The sequence below is a fragment of the Arachis stenosperma genome, chromosome 4 (genome assembly GCF_014773155.1).
Source record: "Arachis stenosperma cultivar V10309 chromosome 4, arast.V10309.gnm1.PFL2, whole genome shotgun sequence".
In the NCBI taxonomy this organism is placed as follows: domain Eukaryota; kingdom Viridiplantae; phylum Streptophyta; class Magnoliopsida; order Fabales; family Fabaceae; genus Arachis; species Arachis stenosperma.
Window position 1 is genome coordinate 121968250 of NC_080380.1, and position 13136 is coordinate 121981385.

Below are 13136 nucleotides of genomic sequence, written 5' to 3' on the forward strand. Positions count from 1 at the left end.
ATGGTCAGTCAAAGAGTGGTGTAAAAATCTGAAATTCTGCAAAGTTGTAGAATTTTGTGATTTTTGGTATGTGCGAACGCACACCTCTGCGAAATTTTTAACATGTGCGCACACACAGGCCTGTGCGTATGCACACGTAGGGGAAGGCTCCCTATTTGCAGCGCTAGCACAGCTTGTGCGCACACATTCCAATGAGAAATTGCAACCTGTGCGTACGTACAACCCTATGCGCACACACACTTTGGGAAGGTCAGTCTGTTGGGGGCGCTAGCACAGGTTGTGCGAGTGAACAGACATTGTGAATTTTGGCACCTGCGCGTACGCAGACCTCTAGGCGTACGGACACGTTTTGAAACTTCTCCTGGGCGTGCACACACACCCCTGTGCATACGCACACACTCTGTTTCTCAAATTTTAACTTTCTTTCAAACTATTTCACCTTCCCAACAAGATTGTAAGCTTCTATAACACCGTTTTACGTTAAAAAATTAGAAAATGGAGGTTTAGGTTTCTGGTGTGCTGAGGATGGGTTGGATGGAGCGTAAAAAAGGATTGGTATATGAGATGAGAATTGGTGAACTATGAGTTCAGAATGGAAATCATGAATTGATGATGGTTGTGATGAGTCGAGGACTCGAAGAGAAATGATGATCTTGATGGATGTTAAGAGTGTGCGGGGCCTATATTCCCGGCGTAGCAGATTGTTCTTATGCATGACTAGTTGTTGTTGAGAGTGTGCGGAGCCTATATCTCTGGCATGGCAGATGTTTCTGTCGCATGACTTGTTGAATGTTGAGAGTGTTCTCTGCTGCAGGAAGTGTGCGGGGCCTATATCCTTGGCGTAGTAGGCTTCTTACTGCATGAGTGTGCAGGACACTATATCTCTGATGTAGCAGATTCGCTGTTGCAGGAGTATGCAGGGCACTATATCTCTGGCATGGCAGAAAAGGGTACATCTAGGAGGATGTGTCGGGTTGGCATTTAAGGACCGACAAGTGATATCACGAGCCAATAGAATAGACATTCATCATATGTATTTCTTATGTGCTTGTTTGCTTTGATTACTTGGGTTTGCCTAATTGTATTATATACCTACTTGATTTTTGAATTACTTGTTATATATTTAAATATTACATGTGTTTTCCTTGCTTGCATTATCTGTGTTTGTCTGGTGCTGAGGAGGCTAGGTAGGTGGTGGCGACGGGATCGCACGGAGGGTAGGTTGGTGAAGGCTGTGGGACAGTGGTGACTAGTTTAGTTAGTAATCCTCTAGGGTAGATTACCCTGTTATTATATTATTGTTTTAAGTTATGTTTCAATGTTTTAATATGCTTTAAGATGAATCTGTGATGGATATGAAGTTCTAGGATTGCCTTTGGCATCACGGGGTCTTATATCCTACATGACTAGGCACTGTTACCATACTGAGAACCTCTGGTTCTCATACCATATTTCTGTTGTATTTTTCAGATGTAGGTCACAATCCACCTCGGTGAGTTGTTTGGATGATAACAGAAGCGGAGGATCCTGTTACTCTTGGAGTCTTTTTGATTTACTTTGTTTATACATCTCTTAATTTTGTATTTTGTTTTGCCTAGAGGCTTGTATTTGAGAGAAAAAAATTTGTATAAGCTGGTTTTTACTGTCTGGTTCTGTTTTGTCTATATATATGGCTAGTCAGCTTAAACTACAGGAGCAGTGACTAGATTCTTATGATATTACACTATTATACTATGATATTTTGTTATATTGAATCTGTTTCTTGCATTTTAAGTTAGTAGTTTCGTTAGTACGTTTTGCACTTTGTAAATCCTATTTTTTTACTATATCCTTCGTTGGCCTTCTAGATTATATTAATTCTTTCTATATATTATATGTATGAGCTTAGAACTGTCGTAATCTCTGATTAACCTTTGCTTTATAGCACGAGGTAAAGCTTAGGCTAATTAGGGTGTTACATTTAGTAGTATCACAGCGGTTCGTCCTCGCGAGCCTGAGGGATGGACCGATTGTGCTTCATTGCATACTCTATGTGTCCTTTTCTTTGATGCTATTAGGTTATCTACTTGATATTGCATAGCATGCTTGTTTGTGAGTGTCTGTTTAGGATAATTGAAGCACTAGACTTTTGATATTGAGACTAATTACCTTGATATCGATTGTTTGGTGTAGACAGGAACCCTAATGGCCCCTCACGAACGAGGTCGTACGTGTTCATGAGGAGAGAGTAGGAATGAGCAACCGGCCGATAACCATGCCGAGTTTATGGCGGCAATGGCGAATCATGCAAACACCATGGAGGCGAATGCTGCTGCGACTCTGTAATCTGTGCAGAGGTTAGGCCAACCGACGGGAAATGGAAACGAAAATGGTGAGGGAAATGCAAACGATAATGCTGAGGGAAATGGAGATAACATGGGAAGCGCTCCGATGACCTTGGAGACTTTTCTCAAGGTTCATCCGCCAATTTTCCGAGGATCAACCAATCCTACAGAAGCGGACAACTGGTTCCAAGCTATGGAGCGTGCACTGCAAGCACAGCATGTCCCGAAGAATCAATACGTGGAGTTTGTTGCTTATCAGCTTCGGGAAGAGGCCCAGCATTGGTGGCAGGCAGAATGCCTCTTGCTATAGCTTTAGAACGCCGATGTTCCTTGGAATGTATTCCAAACGGCCTTCTACAAGAAGTACTTTCCTGAGCCTGCGAGGGAAGCAAAGGAGATAGAACTTATGCAGTTGAAGCAAGGTTCCTTATTTGTGGCGGACTACACCAGCCGATTTGAGGAGCTCTGTAGGTTCTCTAGGGCGTGTCAGGGTGCCCCGGAGACCTATGAAAGTTGGAACTGTATCAAGTATCAAAGGGGCTTGAAGGATGACATCATGACTGCTGTGGCTCCTATGGAAATTCGTATTTTTTCCGATCTGGTGAACAAGGCAAGAGTGGTTGAAGAATATGCAAAGACGGTAGCTTCATCAAAGGATACTTATGGAGGAAGCTCTAATAGAGAACGCGACGATTACCTTGCACCGAGAGGACAAAGCTTTAAGAGAGATGGCAACTTTGGAAGGGACAACAATGCTCAGTTTCATCATATGAGGGGAGGCCGCCTGTGTTTTACTTGTGGGTATCCTGGACATATATTCAAGTATTATCGCCGTGGGAGGGACCGAGACGAGGGTAAGAATCAACAGTCAGGCCGTGTCTTTACCTTGGATGCATGTGATGCGACAGGGTCGGATCCTCCGACGAGAGGTAAGCGTATGCTTTAAGTATTATATTGCATGGACCTGAGGGTATCTTGGTTCTATCTTTTGTAAAGTGGTCGTTAGGATTACAAGAGCTTAGGTTTTTGTTGGAAGCAAACCATGGATTACGAGGATTCTAGTGGCGGTAGCCGAGGATTTCGGACTTGTGATGACGAACGATCAGAGTGACGCAGCGAAAGCATGTTGATTAGCATTTTCGAGGGCAAAAATTTTTTTAAGGAGGGAAGGATTTAATAACCGAAGTTTTCACGAATAGAATAATTTAAATGCCCAAATTAGGTTCTGGAAAGTTAGAACGAGAATTTGGAGATTTAAATATGATTTTTGGACTCTATGGGTTTTTTTTAATCAAAAAATGTGTTTTCTGTGAAAAAACTATAAAAAATTGTGAACCGGCAGTTAAACCGGTTGAACCAGTTCAAATCTGCCTGGTTATGCGTGAGAAAAAGAAAAAATAGTCAAAAACCTTAGAAAAATATTAGAAGTAAAAAACCGGGCATAAATTTTAAAGGTTTGGCCCAACAGGCTAAAAACGCTAACGGATTGGACCGGGTCCAAGTTGGGCCCAAGCCCAACATATATAAGGGTTCATTAAATGAACCCATTTAACACACCACACACACACACACCAGCTGCAAGAGGAAAGGAGAGAAGAGAGAAGAAATACTATTCATCTCCTCACTCTTTTCATCATATCTTGAGCTACGGTACTCTGATTTGCGTGCCGTCAGTGGCTACACGAAGCTTTGTGGTAAGTCTCTCGAGTTTCCCTACCCAATTTTTGTGCCCTTGTGAATTTCGAGTTTTGGAGTTTGGTTTTGAGTGAAATCTTGTGTTTTGGGTGTTTTAGGTACACTCTAGCATTTGATTATTTATGGTTTTGGCTTCCAAAACAGTTAGATAAGGTAAGAGCTCTTGAAACCCTTGTGAGATTATGTTTATCTTGAGCCCTAGATTGATTTGTGATGATTTATGTATATATAGCTTGATTATTGTGAGTTTGGAAGCCTTTGGAGCTTGTTGGTGGCTTGGATTGTGTTGGAAAGCTTGTTGTGCTCATTTTTTGAGTTTTGGCATATTGGGAATCGGCCAAGGTATGGTTTTGATTTCCTCTATGTAGTATATAATATTTACGGACACTTAGGCTAGTGACCCATAGGATAGGTTTAAATTAAAATGATTGTTGATTGTTGAATGATGATGTATGATAATTTATGATGGGTTGAGGAATTCTTGAATTCAAATTATGACGATTAATATTGATATGATGAGGATGATTGATTGTGTGGATTGAAAAATGATTTGATATGATATATGTGATGTTGAGGTTGTTGGAATGGTAATTGAGGATTTGGAATGATTGATAAATGGCTACATTGATGTTGGTAGTTGGATATGTGAGATTGATATTGAAATTGATGATAAAATGATGATTGGTGAATGTATTGGTAGGAAAATTATTGGTGATGTTATATGTTTGATAATTGAGATTGAGAATGATGAATGGGGATGGGAAAAGTTAGTGTGAATGATGAATGGTGACCTAAAGGGGTAGATTGTGTTGAAATTGGAAGTGTGGTATTGTTTTGGTTGGATGTGGTTTGTGAAAGTTGGTAAATTGAGATTTTGTAAGTTTTGGTAAAAATTGATTTTTGGTGAACTTTGTTTGATCATAACTTTTGCCTTTGTTTTCAAAATTTGTTGAAATTGGTTTAGAATTAAAGTTTATTGAAAACCCTTCGATTTGATATAAAGTTTGTAAAATTTAGAATTTTGTAGAGGGAGTTATGGTCAGTCAAAGAGTGGTGTAAAAATCTGAAATTCTGCAAAGTTGTAGAATTTTGTGATTTTTGGTATGTGCGAACGCACACCTCTGCGAAATTTTTAACATGTGCGCACACACAGGCCTGTGCGTATGCACACGTAGGGGAAGGCTCCCTGTTTGCAGCGCTAGCACAGCTTGTGCGCACACATTCCAATGAGAAATTGCAACCTGTGTGTACGCACAACCCTGTGCACACACACACGTTGGGAAAGTCAGTCTGTTGGGGATGCTAGCACAGGTTGTGCGAGTGAACAGACATTGTGAATTTTGGCACCTACGCGTATGCAGACCTCTAGGCGTACGGACACGTTTTGAAACTTCTCCTGGGCGTGCGCACACACACCCCTGTGCGTACTCACACACCTTGTCTCTCAAATTTTAACTTTCTTTCAAACTATTTCACCTTTCCAACAAGATTGTAAGCTTCTATAATGGGTTGAGGAATCTTGAGTTCAAATTATGACGATTAATATTGATATGATGAGGATGATTGATTGTGTGGATTGAAAAGTGATTTGATATGATATATGTGATGTTGAGGTTGTTGGAATGGTAATTGAGGATTTGGAATGATTGATAAATGGCTACATTGATGTTGGTAGTTGGATATGTGAGATTGATATTGAAGTTGATGATAAAATGATGATTGGTGAATGTATTGGTAGGAAAATTGTTAGTGATGTTATATGTTTGATAATTGAGATTGAGAATGATGAATTGGGATGGGAAAAGTTAGTGTGAATGATGAATGGTGACCAAAGGGGTAGATTGTGTTAAAATTAGAAGTGTGATATTGATTTGGTTGCATGTGGTTTGTGAAAGTTGGTAAATTGAGATTTTGTAAGTTTTGATAAAAGTTGGTTTTTGGTGAACTTTGTCTAATCATAACTTTTGCCTTGGTTTTCAAAATTTGTTGAAATTGGTTTAGAATTAAAGTTTATTGAAAACCCTTCAATTTGATAAAAGTTTGTAAAATTTGAAATTTTGTAGAGGGAGTTATGGTCATTTAAAGAGTGGTGTAAAAATCTGAAATTCTTCAAAGTTACACAATTTTGTGATTTCTGGTATGTGCGCACGCACAGCCTTGTGCGTACGCACCCTGATGAGCGGATAATTTATACACTTTTTGGCATTGTTTTTAGTATGTTTTTAGTATGATCTAGTTAGTTTTTAGTATATTTTTATTAGTTTTTAGTTAAAATTCACTTTTCTGGACTTTACTATGAGTTTGTGTGTTTTTCTGTGATTTCAGGTATTTTCTGGCTGAAATTGAGGGATCTGAGCAAAAATCTGATTCAGAGACTGAAAAGGACTGCAGATGCTGTTGGATTCTGACCTCCCTGCACTCGAAGTGGATTTTCTGGAGCTACAAAAGCCCAATTGGCGCGCTCTCAACGGCGTTGGAAAGTAGACATCCTGGGCTTTCCAGCAATATATGATAGTCCATACTTTGCCCAAGATTTGATGGCCCAAACCGGCGTTCAAAGTCACCTCAAGAAATCCCAGCGTTAAACGCTGGAACTGGCACCCAAATGGGAGTTAAACGCCCAAACTGGCATAAAAGCTGGCGTTTAACTCCAAGAAGAGTCTCTACACGAAAATGCTTCATTGCTCAGCCCAAGCACACACCAAGTGGGCCCGGAAGTGGATTTTTATGTCATTTACTCATCTCTGTACACCCTAGGCTACTAGTTTTCTATAAGTAGGACCTTTTACTATTGTATTGAGATATCGGGGTAGCTATCTTCATTTTTATGCTATCTTAGATCATTGGGAGGCTGGCCATTCAGCCATGCCTAGACCTTATGCTTATGTATTTTCAACGGTGGAGTTTCTACACACCATAGATTAAGGTGTGGAGCTCTGCTGTACCTCGAGTATTAATGCAATTACTATTGTTCTTCTATTCAATTCCGCTTGTTCTTTGTCCAAGATATCACTTGTTCTTCAACTTAATGAAGGTGATGGTCGTCACGGATCATCACCATTCTCACTCATGAACAAAGTGACTGACAACCACTCTTGTTCTACAAGCATCTGAGGCTTAGTGAATATCTCTTGGATTCCTGATAACACGATGCATGGTTGATCGCCTGACAACCGAGTGCTCGCCTGACAAACGAGCCAGCCATTCCGTGAGATCAGAGTCTTCGTGGTATAGGCAAGAACTGATGGCGGCATTCAAGAGAATCCGGAAGGTCTAACCTTGTCTGTGGTATTCTGAGTAGGATTCAATGATTGAATGACTGTGACGTGCTTCAAACTCCTAGCAGGCTAGGGCGTTAGTGACAGACGCAAAAGAATCAATGGATTCTATTCCGGCCTGAACGAGAACCGACAGATGATTAGCCTATGCTGTGACAGAGCATCAGGGACGTATTTTCACTGAGAGGATGGGAGGTAGCTGCTGACAACAGTGAAACCCTACACGAGCTTGCCATGGAAAGGAGTAAGAAGGATTGGATGAAGGCAGTAGGAAAGCAGAGAGACGGAAGGGAAGGCATCTTCATACGCTTGTCTGAAGCTCTTACACCAATGATATACATAAGTATCTCTATCTTTATCTTTATGCTTTATTCGTTCATCACTATACCCATTTGAGTCTGCCTGACTGAGATCTACAAGATGACCATAGCTTGCTTCATACCACCAATCTCCGTGGGATCGACCCTTACTCGCGTAAGGTTTATTACTTGGACGACCCAGTGCACTTGCTGGTTAGTTGTGCGAAGTTGTGTTTATGCCATGGTATTGAGCACCAAGTCTTTGGAGCCATTACTAGGGATTGTTTATGTTTTGAAAAGAATTGATCACAATTTCGTGCACCAAGTTTTTGGCGCCGTTGCCGGGGATTGTTCTTGTGTATGGACAACTGACGGTTCATCTTGTTGCTTAGATTAGGCATTTATTTTTTTTCGAAATTCTTGAAGGTGAATTCTAGAGTTTCATGATGATTTGTTGAAATCTGGCTGGCTGAGAAGCCATGTCTAATTCCATTGGACCGAGGTTTCAACTTATCATCACAAGAGCTTGATGATCTTTATCAATCTTGCTTTCGGAGCAGTGATTTGCTAAGGCTTGGCTGGCCTTTGGCCATGTCTAGTGTTTTGGACCGAAGCTTTCTTTGAAAGCTTGGCTGGCTGTGAAGCCATGTCTAATTCTTGGACCGGAGTCTTAGACTAGCATTGCACTGATTCCTGGAATTCTCATTAAGAATTTTGATATCTTTTTCCACTTAATTTTCGAAAAAAAAACACAAAAAAAATATTTATAAAATCATAAAATCCAAAAATATTTCTTGTTTGAGTCTAGAGTCTCATCTTAAGTTTGGTGTCAAATGCATGTTTTTGTTATATTTTTCGAATCCATGCATGTATTTCTTTGTTTTGATCTTTGAATTCTATTGACTTGAGTATCTTTGTGTTTCATATAGTGTCAGTAGTATACAAACTGCTAAGTTTGGTGTCTTGCATGCATTGCTATTTGATTCTTGTTGCATTTTGATTATTAAAAATCCAAAAATATTTTTAATTTGTGTCTTTTCAAGTCAATAATACAAAGAATTGAAGATTCAGAACATACTGCAGAGGAATTATACAGAAAAAGCTGGGCATTCAAAATGCCCAGTGAAGAAGACAGACTGGCGTTTAAACGCCAGCCAGGGTACCTGGTTGGGCGTTTAACGCCCAAAAAGGGTGCATTTTGGGCGTTAAACGCCAGAATGTATACCATTCTGGGCGTTTAACGCCAGGATGGTGCTAGGAGGAAGATTTTGTTTTCAAAATCAATTTTTTCAAGTTTTCAAAGTTTTTCAAAATCAAATCTTTTTCAAATCATATCCTTTCAATCAAATGTTTTCAAAATCAATTTCTTTCCTTTTTTTAAAGATACTTACTAACAATTAATGATTTGATTGAACATCTCAAATTTGTTGCCTTTTCTGTTGAGAAAGGTTTAATGTTTGAATCATATCTTTTCTTGTTAGGCAAGTCATTAATTTTCAAAATCAAATCTTTTTTTTTTAAATTGTTTTCAAATCATATCTTTTCAAATTGTTTTCAAATCATATCTTCTCAATCACATCTTTTTAATCACATCTTTTTCAAATTAAGTTTTCAATCAAATCCTTTTGACTTCTAATTTCAAATCTTTTTCAAAAATCACTGGATTTCTTTTCCACTCCTATTTTCGAAAATCAATTAAGTGTTTTTCAAAAATGTTTTCAAAATCTTCTAATTAATTTTCGAAAATTACTCCCCTCCTTCTCACATCCTTCTATTTATGGAGTACCACTCCTTCTCAATGCACAATTCGAACCTTATCTAATTAAAGTTCGAATTCTTCTTCTCCTTCTTCTTTCTATTTTTCTTTTTCCTCTGACACCTCAAGGAATCTCTATACTGTGACATAGAGGATTCCACGGTTTCTTGTTCTCTTCTCTTTCATATGAGCAGGAACAAAGACAAAGGCATTCTTGTTGAAGCTGACCCTGAACCCGAAAGGACCTTGAAGAGAAAGCTAAGAGAAGCCAAAGCACAACTCTCTATAGAGGACCTGACCGAATTCTTCAAAGAAGAAGAAGACATGGCAGCCGAAAACAACAACAATGCAAACAATGCAAGGAAGGTGCTGGGTGACTTTACTGCACCTACTCCCGACTTCATGGGAGAAGCATCTCTATCCCTGCCATTGGAGCAAACAACTTTGAGCTTAAGCCTCAATTAGTTTCTCTAATGCAACAGAATTGCAAATTCCATGGACTTCCAATGGAAGATCCTCATCAGTTCTTAGCTGAGTTCTTGCAAATCTGTGACACAGTCAAGACTAATGGGGTAGACCCTGAGGTCTATAGACTGATGCTATTCCCTTTTGCTGTAAGAGACAGAGCTAGAATATGGTTGGACTCTCAACCTAAAGAAAGCCTGGACTCTTGGGAAAAGCTAGTCAATGCCTTCTTGGCAAAGTTCTTTCCACCACAAAGATGGAGTAAGCTTAGAGTGGAGGTCCAAACCTTCAAGCAGAAGGATGGAGAATCCCTCTATGAAGCTTGGGAAAGATACAAACAATTAATCAGAAAATGTCCCTCTGACATGCTTTCTGAATGGAGCATCATAGGTATTTTCTATGATGGTCTCTCTGAACTATCTAAGATGTCCTTGGATAGCTCTGCTGGAGGATCTCTTCATCTGAAGAAGATGCCTACAGAGGCTCAAGAGCTAATTGAAATGGTTGCAAATAACCAATTCATGTACACTTCTGAAAGGAATCCTGTGAACAATGGGACTAGTCAGAAGAGAGGAGTTCTTGAGATTGACACTCTGAATGCCATACTGGCTCAGAACAAGATATTGACTCAGCAAGTCAATTTGATTTCTCAAAGTCTGTCTGGAATGCAAAATGCACCTGGCAGTACTAAGGAAGCTTCATCTGAGGAAGAAGCTTATGATCCTGAAAACCCTTCAATGGAAGAGGTGAATTACCTAGGAGAACCCTATGGAAACACCTATAATTCTTCATGGAGAAATCACCCAAATTTCTCATGGAAGAATCAAGAGAGACCTCAACAAGGTTTCAATAACAATAATGGTGGAAGAAACAGGCTTGGCAATAACAAGCCTTTTCCATCATCTTCTCAGCAACAGACAGAGAGTTCTAAGCAGAATACCTCTGACTTAGCAACAATGGTCTCTGATCTAATCAAAACCACTCAAAGTTTCATGAATGAAACAAGGTCCTCCATCAGAAATTTGGAAGGACAAGTGGGACAGCTGAGCAAGAAAATTACTGAACTCCCTCCTAGTACTCTCCCAAGTAATACAGAAGAAAATCCAAAAGGAGAGTGCAAAGCCATAACCATGGCCGAATATGGAGAGGAAAGAGAGGAGGTGGACGCCACTGAGGAAGACCTCAATGGGCGTGCACCAACCTCCTCTGTGTTCCCCAATGAGGAACCATGGGAATTTGAGGCTCAAAATGAGACCATAGAGATCCCATTGGACTTACTTTTGCCTTTCATGAGCTCTGATGAGTATTCTTCCTCTGAAGAGGATGAGTATGTCACTGAAGAGCAAGTTGCTAAATACCTTGGAGCAATCATGAAGCTAAATGACAAGTTATTCGGAAATGAGACTTGGGAAGATGAACCTCCCTTGCTCACCAAAGAACTGGATGACTTGTCTAGGCAAAAATTACCTCAAAAGAGACAAGATCCTGGGAAGTTTTCCATACCTTGTACCATAGGCACCATGACCTTCAAGAAGGCCCTGTGTGACTTGGGGTCAAGTGTGAACCTCATGCCTCTCTCTGTAATGGAGAAGCTAGGGATCTTTGAGGTACAAGCTGCAAAAATCTCACTAGAGATGGCAGACAACTCAAGAAAACAAGCTTATGGACTTGTAGAGAATGTTTTGGTTAAGATTGAGGACCATTACATCCCTACTGATTTTATAGTCCTAGAGACTGGGAAGTGCATGGATGAATCCATCATCCTTGGCAGACCCTTCCTAGCCACAGCAAAGGCTGTGATTGATGTTGATGGAGGTGAACTTATCATTCAAGTGAATGAAGAATCCTTTGTGTTTAAGGCTCAAGGATATCCCTCTGTCACCATGGAGAGGAAGCATGAAGAGCTTCTCTCAAATCAGAGACAAACAGAGCCCCCACAGTCAAACTCTAAGTTTGGTGTTGGGAGGCCACAACCAAACTCTAAGTTTGGTGTTGAACCCCCACATTCAAACTCTAAGTTTGGTGTTGGGAAGTTCCAACATTGCTCTGAGTATCTGTGAGGCTCCATGAGAGCCCTCTGTCAAGCTACTGACATTAAAGAAGCGCTTGTTGGGAGGCAACCCAATGATTATATTTTATATATTTCTCTTTGTTATTTTATGTTTTTTGTAGGTTGATGATCATAAGAAGTCACAAAATCCATTGAAAAAGCAAAAACAGAATGAAAAACAGGAAGAAAAACAGCACACCCTGGAGGAAGAATTCACTCTGTTTGGAGTCTTTTTGGTTTACTTTGTTTATACATCTCTCACTTTTGTATTTTGTTTTGCCTAGAGGCTTGTATTTGAGAGAGACAAACTTGTATAATCTGGTTTTTACTGTCTGGTTCTATTTCGTCTGTATATATGGCTAGCCGGCTTAAACTCCGCGAGCCGTGGCTAGATTCTTATGATATTACACTATTATACTACGATATTTTGTTATATTGAATCTGTTTCTTCCATTTTAAGTTAGTAGCTTCGTGGTGCACGAAATCACAATCACACTTTTGTAATTCCGCACAACTAACCAACAAGTGCACTGGGTCGTCCAAGTAATACCTTACGTGAGTAAGGGTCGATCCCACGGAGATTGTCGGCTTGAAGCAAGCTATGGTTATCTTGTAACTCTTAGTCAGGATATCAATAATTCTTAGATTTAATTGTAAAAAGTAAAAGAACATGAAATAAATACTTGTTTTGCAGTAATGGAGAACAGGTTGAGGTTTTGGAGATGTTCTATCTTCTGAATCTCTGCTTTTCTGCTGTCTTCTTCTTCATGCACGCAAGGCTCCTTCCATGGCAAGCTGTATGTTGGGTTTCACTGTTGTCAATGGCTACCTCCCGTTCTCTCAGTGAAAATGTTCAACGCACGCTGTCACTGCACGGCTAATCATCTGTCGGTTCTCGATCATGTTGGAATAGAATCCAGTGATTCTTTTGCGTCTGACACTAACGCCCCACAATCGCGAGTTTGAAGCTCGTCACAGTCATTCAATCCCTTAATCCTACTCAGAATACCACAGACAAGGTTTAGACCTTCCGGATTCTCAAGAATGGCCGCCAATGGATTCTAGCTTATACCACGAAGATTCTGATTAAGGAATCCAAGAGATATCCACTCAATCTAAGGTAGAACGGAGGTGGTTGTCAGGCACACGTTCATAGGTGAGAATGATGATGAGTGTCAAGGATCATCTACATTCATCAAATTGAGGAACAAGTGATATCTTAGAATAGAAGCAAGCGTGATTGAATGAAAAATAGTAGTAATTGCATTA

The 13136-nt window shown here is 40.0% G+C and overlaps 1 non-coding gene across 1 annotated transcript; it reads right to left on the reverse strand.

Moving 5' to 3' along the window:
- Positions 1 to 10080: 10080 nt before the first annotated feature.
- LOC130977349 (small nucleolar RNA R71) lies at positions 10081 to 10188 on the reverse strand. Its single transcript, XR_009085044.1, has one exon. It is a non-coding gene; the product is annotated as a small nucleolar RNA R71 (small nucleolar RNA).
- Positions 10189 to 13136: the final 2948 nt, after the last annotated feature.